The 12,716-nt window shown below is 34.2% G+C and overlaps 1 long non-coding RNA gene across 7 annotated transcripts in view; it reads left to right on the top strand.

Moving 5' to 3' along the window:
* LOC140608891 (uncharacterized) overlaps positions 1 to 12,716 on the top strand; it is a 238,667-nt gene that overhangs the window by 72,551 nt on the left and 153,400 nt on the right. For 2 of the 7 annotated variants that reach the window (XR_012010882.1, XR_012010879.1), the window contains one exon: positions 8,511 to 8,813. The exons of the other annotated variants lie outside the window; for them this stretch is intronic. This is a non-coding gene — a long non-coding RNA (uncharacterized lncRNA). Of the gene's footprint in view, positions 1 to 8,510; positions 8,814 to 12,716 lie in introns of those variants that run through there. 7 annotated transcript variants of the gene reach the window in all.

Below are 12,716 nucleotides of genomic sequence, written 5' to 3' on the forward strand. Positions count from 1 at the left end.
AAATTATAACATGTAAAAAAAATAAAAAAATTATAACATGTAATGTTAGTTTCAAGAGTAGAATTTACTGATTCATTACTTATATATAACACTGGGTATTCATGACAAGAAGTGCCCTCCTTAATATCCATCACGCATTTAGCCAATTCCCCCCACCCACCTCCCCTCCATCAACCCTCAGTTTTGTTTTTCTTTTTCAAATTGCTTTAATTATTTGTGGTCTTTTGTGATTCCATGCAAATTTTAAGATTGTTGTTCTAGTTCTATGTAAAATACTGTTAGTATTTTGATAGGGTTCATTAAATATGTAGATTGTTTTGGGTAAGGACAGACATTTTAATAATATTTATTTTTCCAATCCATGAACATGGAATGTTTTTCCATTTCTTTGTATTCTTCAGTTTCTTTTATCAGTATTTTATAGTTTTCAGAGTGCAGGTTTTTCACCTCTTTAAGTTTATTCCTAGGCATTTTATTATTTTTGGTGCAGTTGTAAATGTAAGTATTTTCTATTTAAATTATTTTCTTAATTTCTCTTTCTGCTGCTTCATTATCAGTGTATAGAAATGCAACAGATCTCTGTACATGATTTTGTATTCTGTGACGTTACTGAATTCATTGATCAGTTCTAGTAGTATTTTTGGTGAAGTCTTTATGGTTTTATATATATATATATATAACTATATATACTATATATACATGATACTATATATATAACTATATATACATGATACTATATATATATATACTATATATATATATATATAGTATCATGTCATCTGCAAATAGTTAAAATTTTACTTCTTCCTTACAAATTTGTATGCCTTTTATTTCTTTTTGTTGTCTGCTGGCTGTGACTAGGATTTCCAGTACTATGTTAAGTAAGAGTGGTGAGAGTGGACCTCCTTGTCTTATTATTTTTTTATATCCTTGTCTTATTTCTGACCTTAGGGGAAAAGCTCTCCATTTTTTCTCCATTGAGTTTATGTTCACTGTGGATTTTTCATATAAGGCCTTTATTATTTGAGATGTTTCTTCTAAATATACTTTTTTGAGAATTTTTAAAATAATGAATGGATGCTATACTTTGTCAAATTCTTTTTCTGCATATACTGAAATGATCCTATGGTTTTTATCCTTTCTTTTATTGATAGATGTATCACATTGATTGATTTGCAAATATTGAACTACCTTGCATCCTGAAAATAAATTCCACTTAATTATGGTGAATGATTTTTTTAATGTACTTTTGGATTCAGTTTCATAGTTTTGTTCAGTATTTTTGCATCCTTTTTCATCATATTGTTCAATATTTTGCATTTTGGCCTGTAGTTGTCTTTTTTTGTGGTGTCTTTATCTGGTTTTGGTATCAGGGTAATGCTGGTGAATGAATTTGGGAGTTGTCCTTCCTCTTGTATTTTTTGGGATTGTTGGAGAATAGTAGGTATTAACTCTTCTTTAAATATTTGGTAGAATTAATCTATAAAGTCATCTGGGTCTGGACTTTTGTTTGTTGTGAGTTTTTTGATTATTGATTCAATTTCATTGCTGGTAATCAGTCCTTCAAATTTTCCATTTCTTTCTGCTTCAGTTTTGGTAAGTTATATGTTTCCAAAATTTTATCATTTTCTTGTAGGTTGTCCAATTTGTTGCCATATAATTTTTCATAATATTCTCTTACAATTGTTTGTCTTTCTGTCACATTGGTTGTTATTTTTCCTCTTTCACTTGTTGATTGTGTTTGAGTCCGTTCTATTTTTTGATGAGTCTGACTAGAGGTTTATCAATTTTGTTAATCTTTTCAAAGAACCAGCTCCTGCTTTCATTGATCTGTTTTTTGTTTGTTTCTTTTTTTTTTTTTGATTTTTTAAATTTATTTATGATAGTCACACACAGAGAGAGAGAGAGGCAGAGACATAGGCAGAGGGAGAAGCAGGCTCCATGCACCGGGAGCCCGATGTGGGATTCGATCCCGGGTCTACCAGGATCGCGCCCTGGGCCAAAGGCAGGCGCCAAACCGCTGCGCCACCCAGGGATCCCTGTTTTTTGTTTGTTTCTATACCATTTTTTTTCTAATCTTTTTTATTCCTTACTTCTGCTGGTTTTGGTTTGTTATGTTCTTTTTCTATAGCTCCTTGGGTGTAAGGTTCAGTTGTTTGTTTGAGATTTTTCTTGCTTCTTGAAGTAGGCCCGAATTGCACTAAACTTCATGCTTAGAACAGCTTTTGCTGCATCCCAAATATTTTTGACTGTTGTGTTATTTTTTTTTTCATTTGTCTTCATTTTAAAAAAATTCCTCTTTGATTTCTTGGTTGACCCATTCATTGATTAATATATTGTTATCTAACCCCCAGGTATTAGAAAGGTGTTCTTCCAGGTTTTTTTCTTTTGGTTGATTTCTAGTTTCATGGTATTGTCATTGGAAAAGATGCATGATATGATTTTGATCTTTTTGAATTTGTTAAGACTGGTTTTGTGGTCTAATATGTAATCTATTCTGGAGAATGTTCCATATGCACTTGTTGAAAAGAATCTGTATTCTTGTAAGTCTGGTTTTAGTGGTGATAAAGTCCTTTAATTTTTTTTTTTTTTGTCTGGTTAACTATCTTTTCTTCTATTCTCAGTGGTAGCCTTGCTGTATAGAGTATTATTTGCCACAAGTTTTTTTTTTTTTTCTTTCTTTCAGCACTTTGAATATATTATGCCACTCTCTCCTGGCCTGCAAAGTTCCTGCTGAAAAATCAGCTAGTACTCTTGTGAGATTTCTCTTGTATGTAACTGTTTTCTTTTTACCTTTGTAGTACTCCTTTATTTTTCTATTTGTCTAATGCCAGCAGTAATGTACCCTCTTTCATTACTCATTCTGCTAATTTGAGTATTATTTCTTTTTTCCAAGTCTACTAAGCTAAACATTTTCCAATTTTGTCAGTCTTTTTAAAGAACCAGCTTTTGGTTTCATTGATACTCTTTATTGTTTTCCTGTTTTCTATTTCATTTTTTTCTGCTGTACTCTTTATTATTTCCTTCCTTCTGCTTGCTTTAGTTTTAGTTTATGTCTTGAGGAAAGCTAGATTTTCATTTGAATTATTTATTATTTCTTAATATAGGCATAAACAGAAATTTCCCTCTAAATTCTGCTTTAGCTGCATCCCATAAGTTTTGGGGTGTGTGTGTGTTGTGTGTTTTATCTCAGTATATTTCCTGATTTTCTTTTTGATTTCTAATTTGACCTATGGGTTATTCAAGAATGCTGTGTTTAATTTCCACATATTTGTGACTTTCCCAAATACTTACCTGCTAAAAGGTTCTAATTTCATTCCATTGTAGTCAAAGAATGTGTTTTATATTTTTATCTTTTCAGATTTGCTAAGATTTGCTTTTTGGCTTAGCATATAATCTATCCTGGAGAATGTTCCATGTATACTTGAGAAGAATATATATATATTCTATTGTTATGTTGAATGTTCTATAGATGTCTGTTAGGCCTAGTCATTTTATAGCTCTATTCAAGTCTCCTGTTTCCTTGTTGATCTTCTGTCTAGCTGTTCTATCCAATATTAAAAGTGAGATATTAAAGTCTCTGACTATTATTGTTGACTGTCATTTTTGCTCTTCATTGCTATCAATTTTGTCTCATGTATTTTGGTACTTTGTTATTAGGTGCATATATATAGATTAGTGACTTTGTGTCATGAACCTGCATTAATCCAATTCTATTCAAAATATTTCTAAAGAGAAGAAAAATATTAATGAAACCCTATTTCTTTGATTTTAAGATGTCATCAGTCATAAGATTTGCTGGTCAAGAAAAGGAACATATATTAAATATTCATGTTTATTTTATACATGGAAGAATTTCTAAAAAAGAGTAAAAAAATAATAATGTTGTATTTAATAGTTAGAATTAATTGGACCTTTAATCACATTACTTGTTCTCAGCAGTAATAAATACAGGAGAATTTCCTTTGATTTGGTTGTTTTTGGTAGGATGGCATTGGGACATGTTTATCAAGAAATAGGCCAGATTCAGTGTGTCGTTGAACACTTTGAAAACTTCATGTAAACAACAATGGTAGATGTCTCATTTGCCTATGAATCTTTGGAGCTAATTGAGCCAATGAAGCAATTTGGTCTTTGACAAGCAGAAACCTTTAGCATTCACCTACTCCACTGTGATGAATCACCCTGGGTATATTTTCTAGCTTTGACAATACCTATATACCTTTTTTTTTTTTTTTTGACAAATGTGAATAAATATTTGAAGGACAGTTTCTTTTAAAAACTACAGGCTAGGGGTGCCTGGGTGGCTCAGTCGGTTAAGTATCTAACTCTTGGTTTAGGCTCAGGTCATGATCTCAGGCTTGTGAGACTGAGCCCCATGTCAGGAGGCTCCATGCTCAATCAGTCTGCTTGAAACTCTCTCCCTCTCTCTGCCCCTCCCACCATTCATGCTATGTCTCTCTCTCAAATAAATCAATAAATAAAATCTTTAACAAATGCAGGCTAAATATTTTTAAATGAAACAAAATCAACCCAGTATTAATTTCATATCTCAGACATATCTTCTACACTTTAGAGTGGTAGGTAAATATACCACATAAAACTGTAAAACTATCAACTTATTTGAAAAGATTAACTCCGCACTTGACTTCATATCATTTTGGATAACTTTTTGTGTGTGTGTCTGACATGTGTACAGTTTGGGCTGATTGTTTTTGGCATAAACAGTCACAAAGTTAAAATGGTTGCCAAGGGATTGGGGCCAAATCTCTCTGAGTCAGTCATCTTTTTGACAGATATTACATAGAACTACTCAGCTTTCTCAGTGAGGAGTAATTAGAGTCAAGTCATACTTACAGAAGTTCCTTTTTTGTTCTTCATGCTGCCTCTTAACATAGTTCAGAAGGGCCGTTACTCCACTACAGATAAATGCCAAACATTCTTTGGAAATAAACAGTAAAGCTTAATTGTGCATTTGTATATGTGTTGTAGCATTTAGTATGGTGCATGCAGTTAGAGAAATATATAATCAAATAAATTCTAAGAAGGGAGAGGAGGTATATTAGAATGACTAAGATAAGTCTATTACTTTCCTTTTAACAGCTAAATACTATTATTAAGAGAAGGGAATTTCAGTTTCTTTCACATTCTAATTGTGGTATATATATCTGTTTCGTCACTATCTAGCAGGGTTTCTTCATGACTACCTTTTCAAAACTATAGTCCCAAACTATATCATAGCATGCTTGCTAATAATTCTTTTTTTAAAAGATTTTATTTATTTATTCATGATAGATACACACAGAGAAAGAGAGAGGAGAGAGAGAGAGAGAGAGAGAGAGAGAGGCAGAGACACAGGCAGAGGGAGAAGCAGGCTCCATGCAGGGAGCCCGATGTGGGACTCAATCCTGGGACTCCAGGATCAAGCCCTGGGCCAAAGGCAGGCACTGAACTGCTGAGTTACCCAGGGATCCCCTGCTTGCTAATAATTCTAATAAGAGTTTCTTGGTCAGATAGGTTTGAGAAATGGTGGATTTGACAGAGTTAAATAGTTGTGCTTTTTAGGGCTTGTTTTTTTAATCTATAGGGTTTCTTAGGGCCTTTTGTATATTTATATAAATTTTGAATCCCTGAGTATATGATAAAGAGTGCAGTATTTTAAAAATCCATTTGGTCATGAAGTTCTTATAAGGAAGAACATCTCCTGAAGCTAGTTTTCCAAGAGGATCACTCTGGGAAACACTGCTGTGGTCTTCGAGAACATATTAAAATGTCTCCCATTCAAGACGTATTCCTTTTTTATGATATTTGGATAGCAATAAGACAAATGATCCTTCTTAAGGGACACAGATTCATACTTTCCCAGCCACCTGCTTCTCCTCTTTCTCTTCTCATAGTGAACAGTGTGGTTTACCAAATTGTACTTTGGAATTTTTTGTCTCTCTGAGAAGCAGCCTCTTAGCTTCAGAGAATTCCACAAATTGGTGAGGTCCTACCTAAAGACCACATGGACCGAAGTATACTCTGAAATCAAGTCCCTCAGAGGTATTCTTATCAAGAGAAGTAGCTACTGGTATAAAGGCTTTCCAGCTGAGAATTTCATCTTGTGTTTAGAGTCTGCCATAGAGGACTGATTCTGCACTGATGCTAGAAGAGTGTCATCTTTATTAGGAGACTATGGGCCCCACCATAAATTATTTATAATCCTGAGTGATCTCTGAACCATTGGGGGGAAAAGAGTCCCTTGGATAGACTGTCTGGGTTCACAATAAATTTCCTCAATCCACTTTTAAAAAATATTTTATTTGTTTATTTTAGAGTGAGATAGTGGATAGAGAGGCAGAGGGAGAGGGAGAGAATCCTCAAGCAGACTCTTTGCTGAGCACAGAGCCTGATGCTGAGCTTATCCCACACCCATGAAATTGTGACCTGAACCGAAACCAAGAGTTGGATGCTTAGCTGACTCAGCCACCCACCTTCCTCAATCCATTTTAGAGAAAACAAGAATTGTCTCAGGAATTGGGAGAACATGTGTTGAAAACACATAAACATGGTGTGTATTAGTTTGCTAAGGCTGCTATAATGAAGTAGCACAGACTGGATGGCTTAAACAACAGAGATTTATTTTCTCACAGTTCTGAAGGCTAAAAGTCTGAGATCAGTGTTTTAGCAGGGTTTATTTCTCCTGAGATCTCTCTCTTTAGCTTGTAGATGGCCATCTTCTCTTTATATCTTCACATGATCTTCCCTCTGTGCATTTCTATGTCCTAATCTTTTATATGGACACCAGTCCAGTTATATGAAATTAGAGCCCACCTAATGACCTCACTTAATCTTTTTTTTTTTTAATTTTTATTTTATGATAGTCTCACAGAGAGAGAGAGAGAGAGAGAGAGAGAGGCAGAGACATAGGCAGAGGGAGAAGCAGGCTCCATGCACCAGGAGCCCGACGTGGGATTCGATCCCGAGTCTCCAGGATCGCGCCCTGGGCCAAAGGCAGGCGCTAAACCGCTGCGCCACCCAGGGATCCCTCACTTAATCTTAATTAGTTAATTTAACCTCTTTAAAGACCCTCTCTCTGAATATAGTCACATTGTGAGGTCACATTCAAATTCAACATTTGAATTGGGGGAGACAGTTTAGCCCATAACAATGAATAGCACTTGACCAGCAACCTTCTGAGTATATTCCATTAGGTCAAACATATTAACATCTCAGAGAGAAGCCAAACTTCTTGGCAAAAATATTGCAAAATTTTATGGCCCATGGATATTATAAATCATGTTTAAGCCTCACTTTGCTTTTCTGTGAATTTTTGCAAACCATATCTGTAAAAAAGGGAACTGTGAGCTGCAATATAAGATACTGTAAAAAAAAAAAAATCAGGTCCAAGGATTGTTTATATACTGATCTTCGTATTTCTCACTATTTTCAGGTCAGAGCATCTGTAGAAAATGGCAACATTGGTCCTTAACACTGGATCAATGTAACAGGTGCTTGTGACTGTTGAAACCTGAGGGGATCTTTATCCCAAAGTGCCCATAACATTTTCCTCAGCAGAAACATGGGTCATGTACCATTACTAAACTATAAATGGCTTACCTGAAAATGAGGAACTTAGGGGAAATCAGATTCATGTAATAAAGTAATAGAATTTTAACTTGGAAGGGACTTTTGATATCACAAAGGTGATTCACAAACCTTCTTCTGATTTGTTTTTACCATATCAGTGAAATACAATGCTTGCATTGATAGTTATTTAATGTCTCTTTATATTGACTTGCTTTATAAAAAACCTTCAGATTTAACCACATCTTAGAAAAAAAATATTTTGGGGTATCTGGGTGGCTCAGTCAGTTAAGCATCTGCCTTTGGCTCAGATCATGATCCCAGGGTCCTGGAATGAAGTTTTGCATCAGGCTTCCTGCTCAGTGGGGAGTCTCCTTTTCCCTCTCTCCTTGTTCCTCCCCCTGCTCATGCTGTCTCTCTCTGTCAAATAAATAAATAAAAAATATATTTTTAAAAGAAACAAAAGTATTTTGAGTTAGAATTCAAAATATGTTGAAACCATAACAGACTTTTAAAAGTAGGGAACAAACTGAGGGTTGATGGAGGGAGGTGTGTGGGGGATGGGCTGTATGTGTGATAGGTATTAAGGAGGGCACTTGTTATGATGAGCACTGGGTATTGTACATAAGTGATGAATTACTGGATTCTACCCCTGAAAGCAATATTGCACCATATGTTAACTAACTAGAATTTAAATACAAATTTGAAGAAAAATATAGTATGTTAAAAATACCTTCTGACCCTAAAAAGTACACATCTATTTATAACCTATAAATATATAAATTAACATAAATATACATAAACATACATTATATATTAGGTAATATATAATGCTAATATTTATAATACTAATTACTATATTTATATAATATTAATTAGTATATTATATGTAGATATAGTATATATTTCTTATTCCATATTTGCTCTCTTTGATCATTTAGGAGTGGGAGAAGCAATTGGAAATTGTGGAGTCACTAACTAGAAGAAATCTGGGTTCTTGAGTGACTGCAAAAGAATGTAACATTAGCAAGAAATAAATCTTACATTAAGCCTCAGAGATACTGGTGCTGATTGTTACAACCATTAGCCTACCCCAACTAATGTAATCAGTTCTGTAAGACTTTAGCTATTTCAGCCTCCAATGATCTTTTCTTGCATTTAGGTTTAGACACTTCTTTTTATTATTTATCCTTAAATAAATTTTCCTTAGGTCAGTACTTTTAATGAAACCACTTTTTTGGTTGTGAACCTACATTAAAAGTAACATTGAAGTAAGTGTGTTGCTTAGTCTCATCATTCCTTTGCATATTATAGTTATTATCCTATTTAAAATTTTAATTTATATATATAAATATATGAAAATATATATAAATATAATATATATTATATATATATATTTAGAAATTTAACATTCAAATTGGAAAGAGGTAAGTGTAGTTATATGAAAGATTATAAAGCAAACTGCAATTGCCCTTGCCCATACTCTGCTTAGCAATCCCAGGATCTTAACTTTTGGATGAATTCTCACTGCCTCTAGGCACTCAGAGTTAAATCTTAGTACGTGAAAATTGAGAATAGGTAAAAATTATTCCTCATCAAGAATTTAGACCAATCTAAAATCACTATTACATATAAAAAGTAAAATTAAAACATAAGTACATGACTATGTAATACAGAGAGGATTGACTAACCTGAAAAAACAAGATTCCTTCTATTTTCCTTTAGCAGTTTTTAAAATGATTTTTTAAAAGATTTTATTTATTTATTAATTTTAGAAAGAGAGAGAGAGAAAGAGCACAAGCAGGGGGAGGGGCAGAGTAAAGGGGGGGGAGAGGGAGAATCTCATGCATACTTCAGCACTGAGTGTGGAGCCTGAGGTGGGGCTTGATCTCATGACCCTAAAATGATGACCTGACCTGAAATCAAGAGTTGGCACTTGACTGAGCTGCCCAGGCACCCCTTAAAATGATTTTTAATTTTATTTGCTTTATTGGTCTTAGAGTTTGAGAGGGCTATTTTAGAGGTATGTGTGATGAGGTAGATAGATGTATTTGTCTCCAGGTGCCACTTACAGATGAATGCCACATATAGCCATCTTGGGAATGTTAATGCATTAATAGATATGAACCATTGTAAACATTCTATATTTTATTTTGTTTTATTTTTAAGATTTATTTGAGAAAGAGAGAGAGAGTGCAAAGGTCAGAAGGAGAGGGAGAAAATCTCAAGCAGACTTCCTGCTAAGCACAGAACCTGACATGGGTCTCAATCTCATGACTCTTGAAATCATGACTCAAGCCAAAAATCAAGTCTGATGCTTAACCAGCTGAGCTGTCCACATGCCCCTATATTCTATATTAAAGCAAATTCAGTGGCAGAATATTAAAGATGAAGTGGAATCAAATGCTCAGCAATATTATTAAGCCACTATAGAGGTTTATACTGTGATTCAAGTGTTTAGATTCAAGTTCTTTGAAAAGTACCACAGCCCCTCCTTTCATGGGCCTCATAGACTATGTTTTGAAGTATAAATACCACAGGTAATGGAGTACTCACTCAGTTGTGTCAGAACTGCCCCTCTGTGTCAAGTCTAGCATGTTCCTTCAATACTACACTAAAACATCCTCTCAAAACCCACAGAAGTTTCTCTCCTACTAGTGTCCCTGCCTTGCCTTATCCCTTACCATTTCAACATGACCTGACTCTTGGAACTTACCCCTGTTCCCAGAGCTGTGTTTTATTCCTCCTTTGGGCTTTAGGATTTCAGTGATTTGCTTAAGAGTTGGATATCATTTTTAAAAACCTCATTATCATTGTTGGTTAATCTTTAAAACTATTTCATTTGCATTAAATAAGCCCCAAATGCTGGTTACATATACAAAACATTTAAAAATGCCACCTGGCAGAGGAATCTATTGATACCTTAAGAAGGTATAAACATTTAATCAAATCAAATAATAAAATTATTCTTTTTATACAAAGGAAAATTCTGCCTTAAAATATTACTAAAATGTCCTTACAAAAAGTCTTAAAATGTGACAAAAAGTCCAAACTAGGGTATGAGGCAGTTATAGAGGTAGAGATAAAGACTGCAATAAAGAATTATGTACATTAGATTGATTGCTTAATAATAAGCAAGCAAATTCTGGAAAGAGAATATTTTTTTAAATGTTATTTATTTATTCATGAGAGATCAGAGAGAGAGAGAGAGAGAGAGGCAGAGACACAAGCAGAGGGAGAAGCAGGCTCCATGCAGGGAGCCTGACGTGGGACTCGATCCCGGGACTCCAGGATCATGGCCTGGGTTGAAGGTGGCGCTAAACCGCTGAGCCACCGGGGCTGCCCTGGAAAGAGAATCTTAAATCTAGTGAGAATTTCCAATAGATATAAACATTAGACTGTAAATTACCTTATTTTTATAATCTAGAAAATTTAACTGTATAACTTTATTAAATTTTATTAAAAGATTCTTATCTTGGCCTCAAATACTGTATGCCATAATTATTATTCCAGTGCTTAGTATTTTCAGTCTTGAGCAAAAATTATTATTAACCATATTCTAAAGTGTTCTTCCTTGATATCCCTGAAAAATAATGTAAGTGTAATATCATCAGTTTATTACAAATATAAGATAAAAGAATAGAATAATCGTTATTGCTAGATATTTATATGCAGCAATTTCTAACTTATAACGATTGATATAAATCAATTTTGTTCCTGAAAACACTGATGAAGGAAACTGAACATGACACAAAGAAATGGAAAAACATTCCATGGTCATGGAAGAACAAATATTGTTAAAGTGTCTATACTACCCAAAGCAACCCACATATTTAATGCAATCCCTATCAAAATTCCAACAGTATTTTTCACAGAGCTAGACCAAAGAATCTTAAAATTTGTATGGAACCGCAAAAGGCCCCAAATAGCCAAAGCAATCTTGAAAAAGAAAAGCAAAGCTGGAGGCATAATTCCTGACTTCAAGTTATATTACAAAGCTGTAATGATCAAGACAGTATGGTACTGGCACAAACACAGACATCAAGATCATTGGAACAGATTAGAAAACTCAGAACTAAACTCACAATTACATGGTCAATTAATCTTTGACAAAGTAGGAAAGAATATCCAATGGAAAAAAGTCTCTTCAACAAATGGTGTTGGGAAAACTGGACAGCTACATGCAAAAGAATGAAATAGGACCACTTTCGTACACCAGACACAAAAATAAGTTCAAAAGCGAGACCTGACAGTATAAAATTCTTAAAGAGGAACACAGGCAGTAACCTATTTGACATCATCTATCGCAACTTCTTACTAGATCTGTCCCCTGAGGCAAAGGAAACAAAAACAAAAATAAACTAGTGAAAGTATATCAAGGTAAAAAGCTTCTGCACAATGGAGACAATCAACAAAGCTAAAAGGGAACCTTCAGAATGGGAGAAGATACTCACAAATGACATATCTGATAAAGGTTTGGTATCCAAAATCTGTAAAAAAAAACTTATCGAACTTAGCACTACCAAAGCAAATAATCCAGTTATGAAATGGACAGAAGACATGAATAGACATTTTTCCAAAGAAGAAATAGAGATGGTTGGTTAACAGACAAACAAAAAGATGCTCAACATCACTCATCATCAGGGAAATATAAATCAAAACTACAATGAGATATCACCCCACACCTGTCAGAATGGCTAAAATTAACAACATGGGAAACAACAGGTGTTGGCAAGGATATGGAGAAAGGGGAACCCTCTTACACTGCTATTAGGAATGCAAACTAGTATAAGCCACTCCGGAAAATGGTATGGAGGTGCCTCAAAAAGTTAAAAATAGAACTACCCTATAATCCAGCAATTGCACTACTAGATATTTACCCAAAGGATACAAAAATACTGATTTGAAGAGATACATGCACCCTAGTATTTACAGCAGCATTATCAACAATAGCGAAATATGGAAAGAGCCTAAATGTCCATCGATTAATGAATGCATGAAGAAGAAGTAGTATATGTACACAATGGAATATTACTCAGCCATCAAAAAGAATGAACTCTTGCCATTTGCAACAACATGGATGGAGCTACTGTGTATTGTGTGAAGCAAAATAAGTCAGAGAAAGATGAATACCAAATGGAATTTAA

Source organism: Canis lupus, chromosome 18, assembly GCF_048164855.1.
Source record: "Canis lupus baileyi chromosome 18, mCanLup2.hap1, whole genome shotgun sequence".
Taxonomy (NCBI): Eukaryota; Metazoa; Chordata; class Mammalia; order Carnivora; family Canidae; genus Canis; species Canis lupus.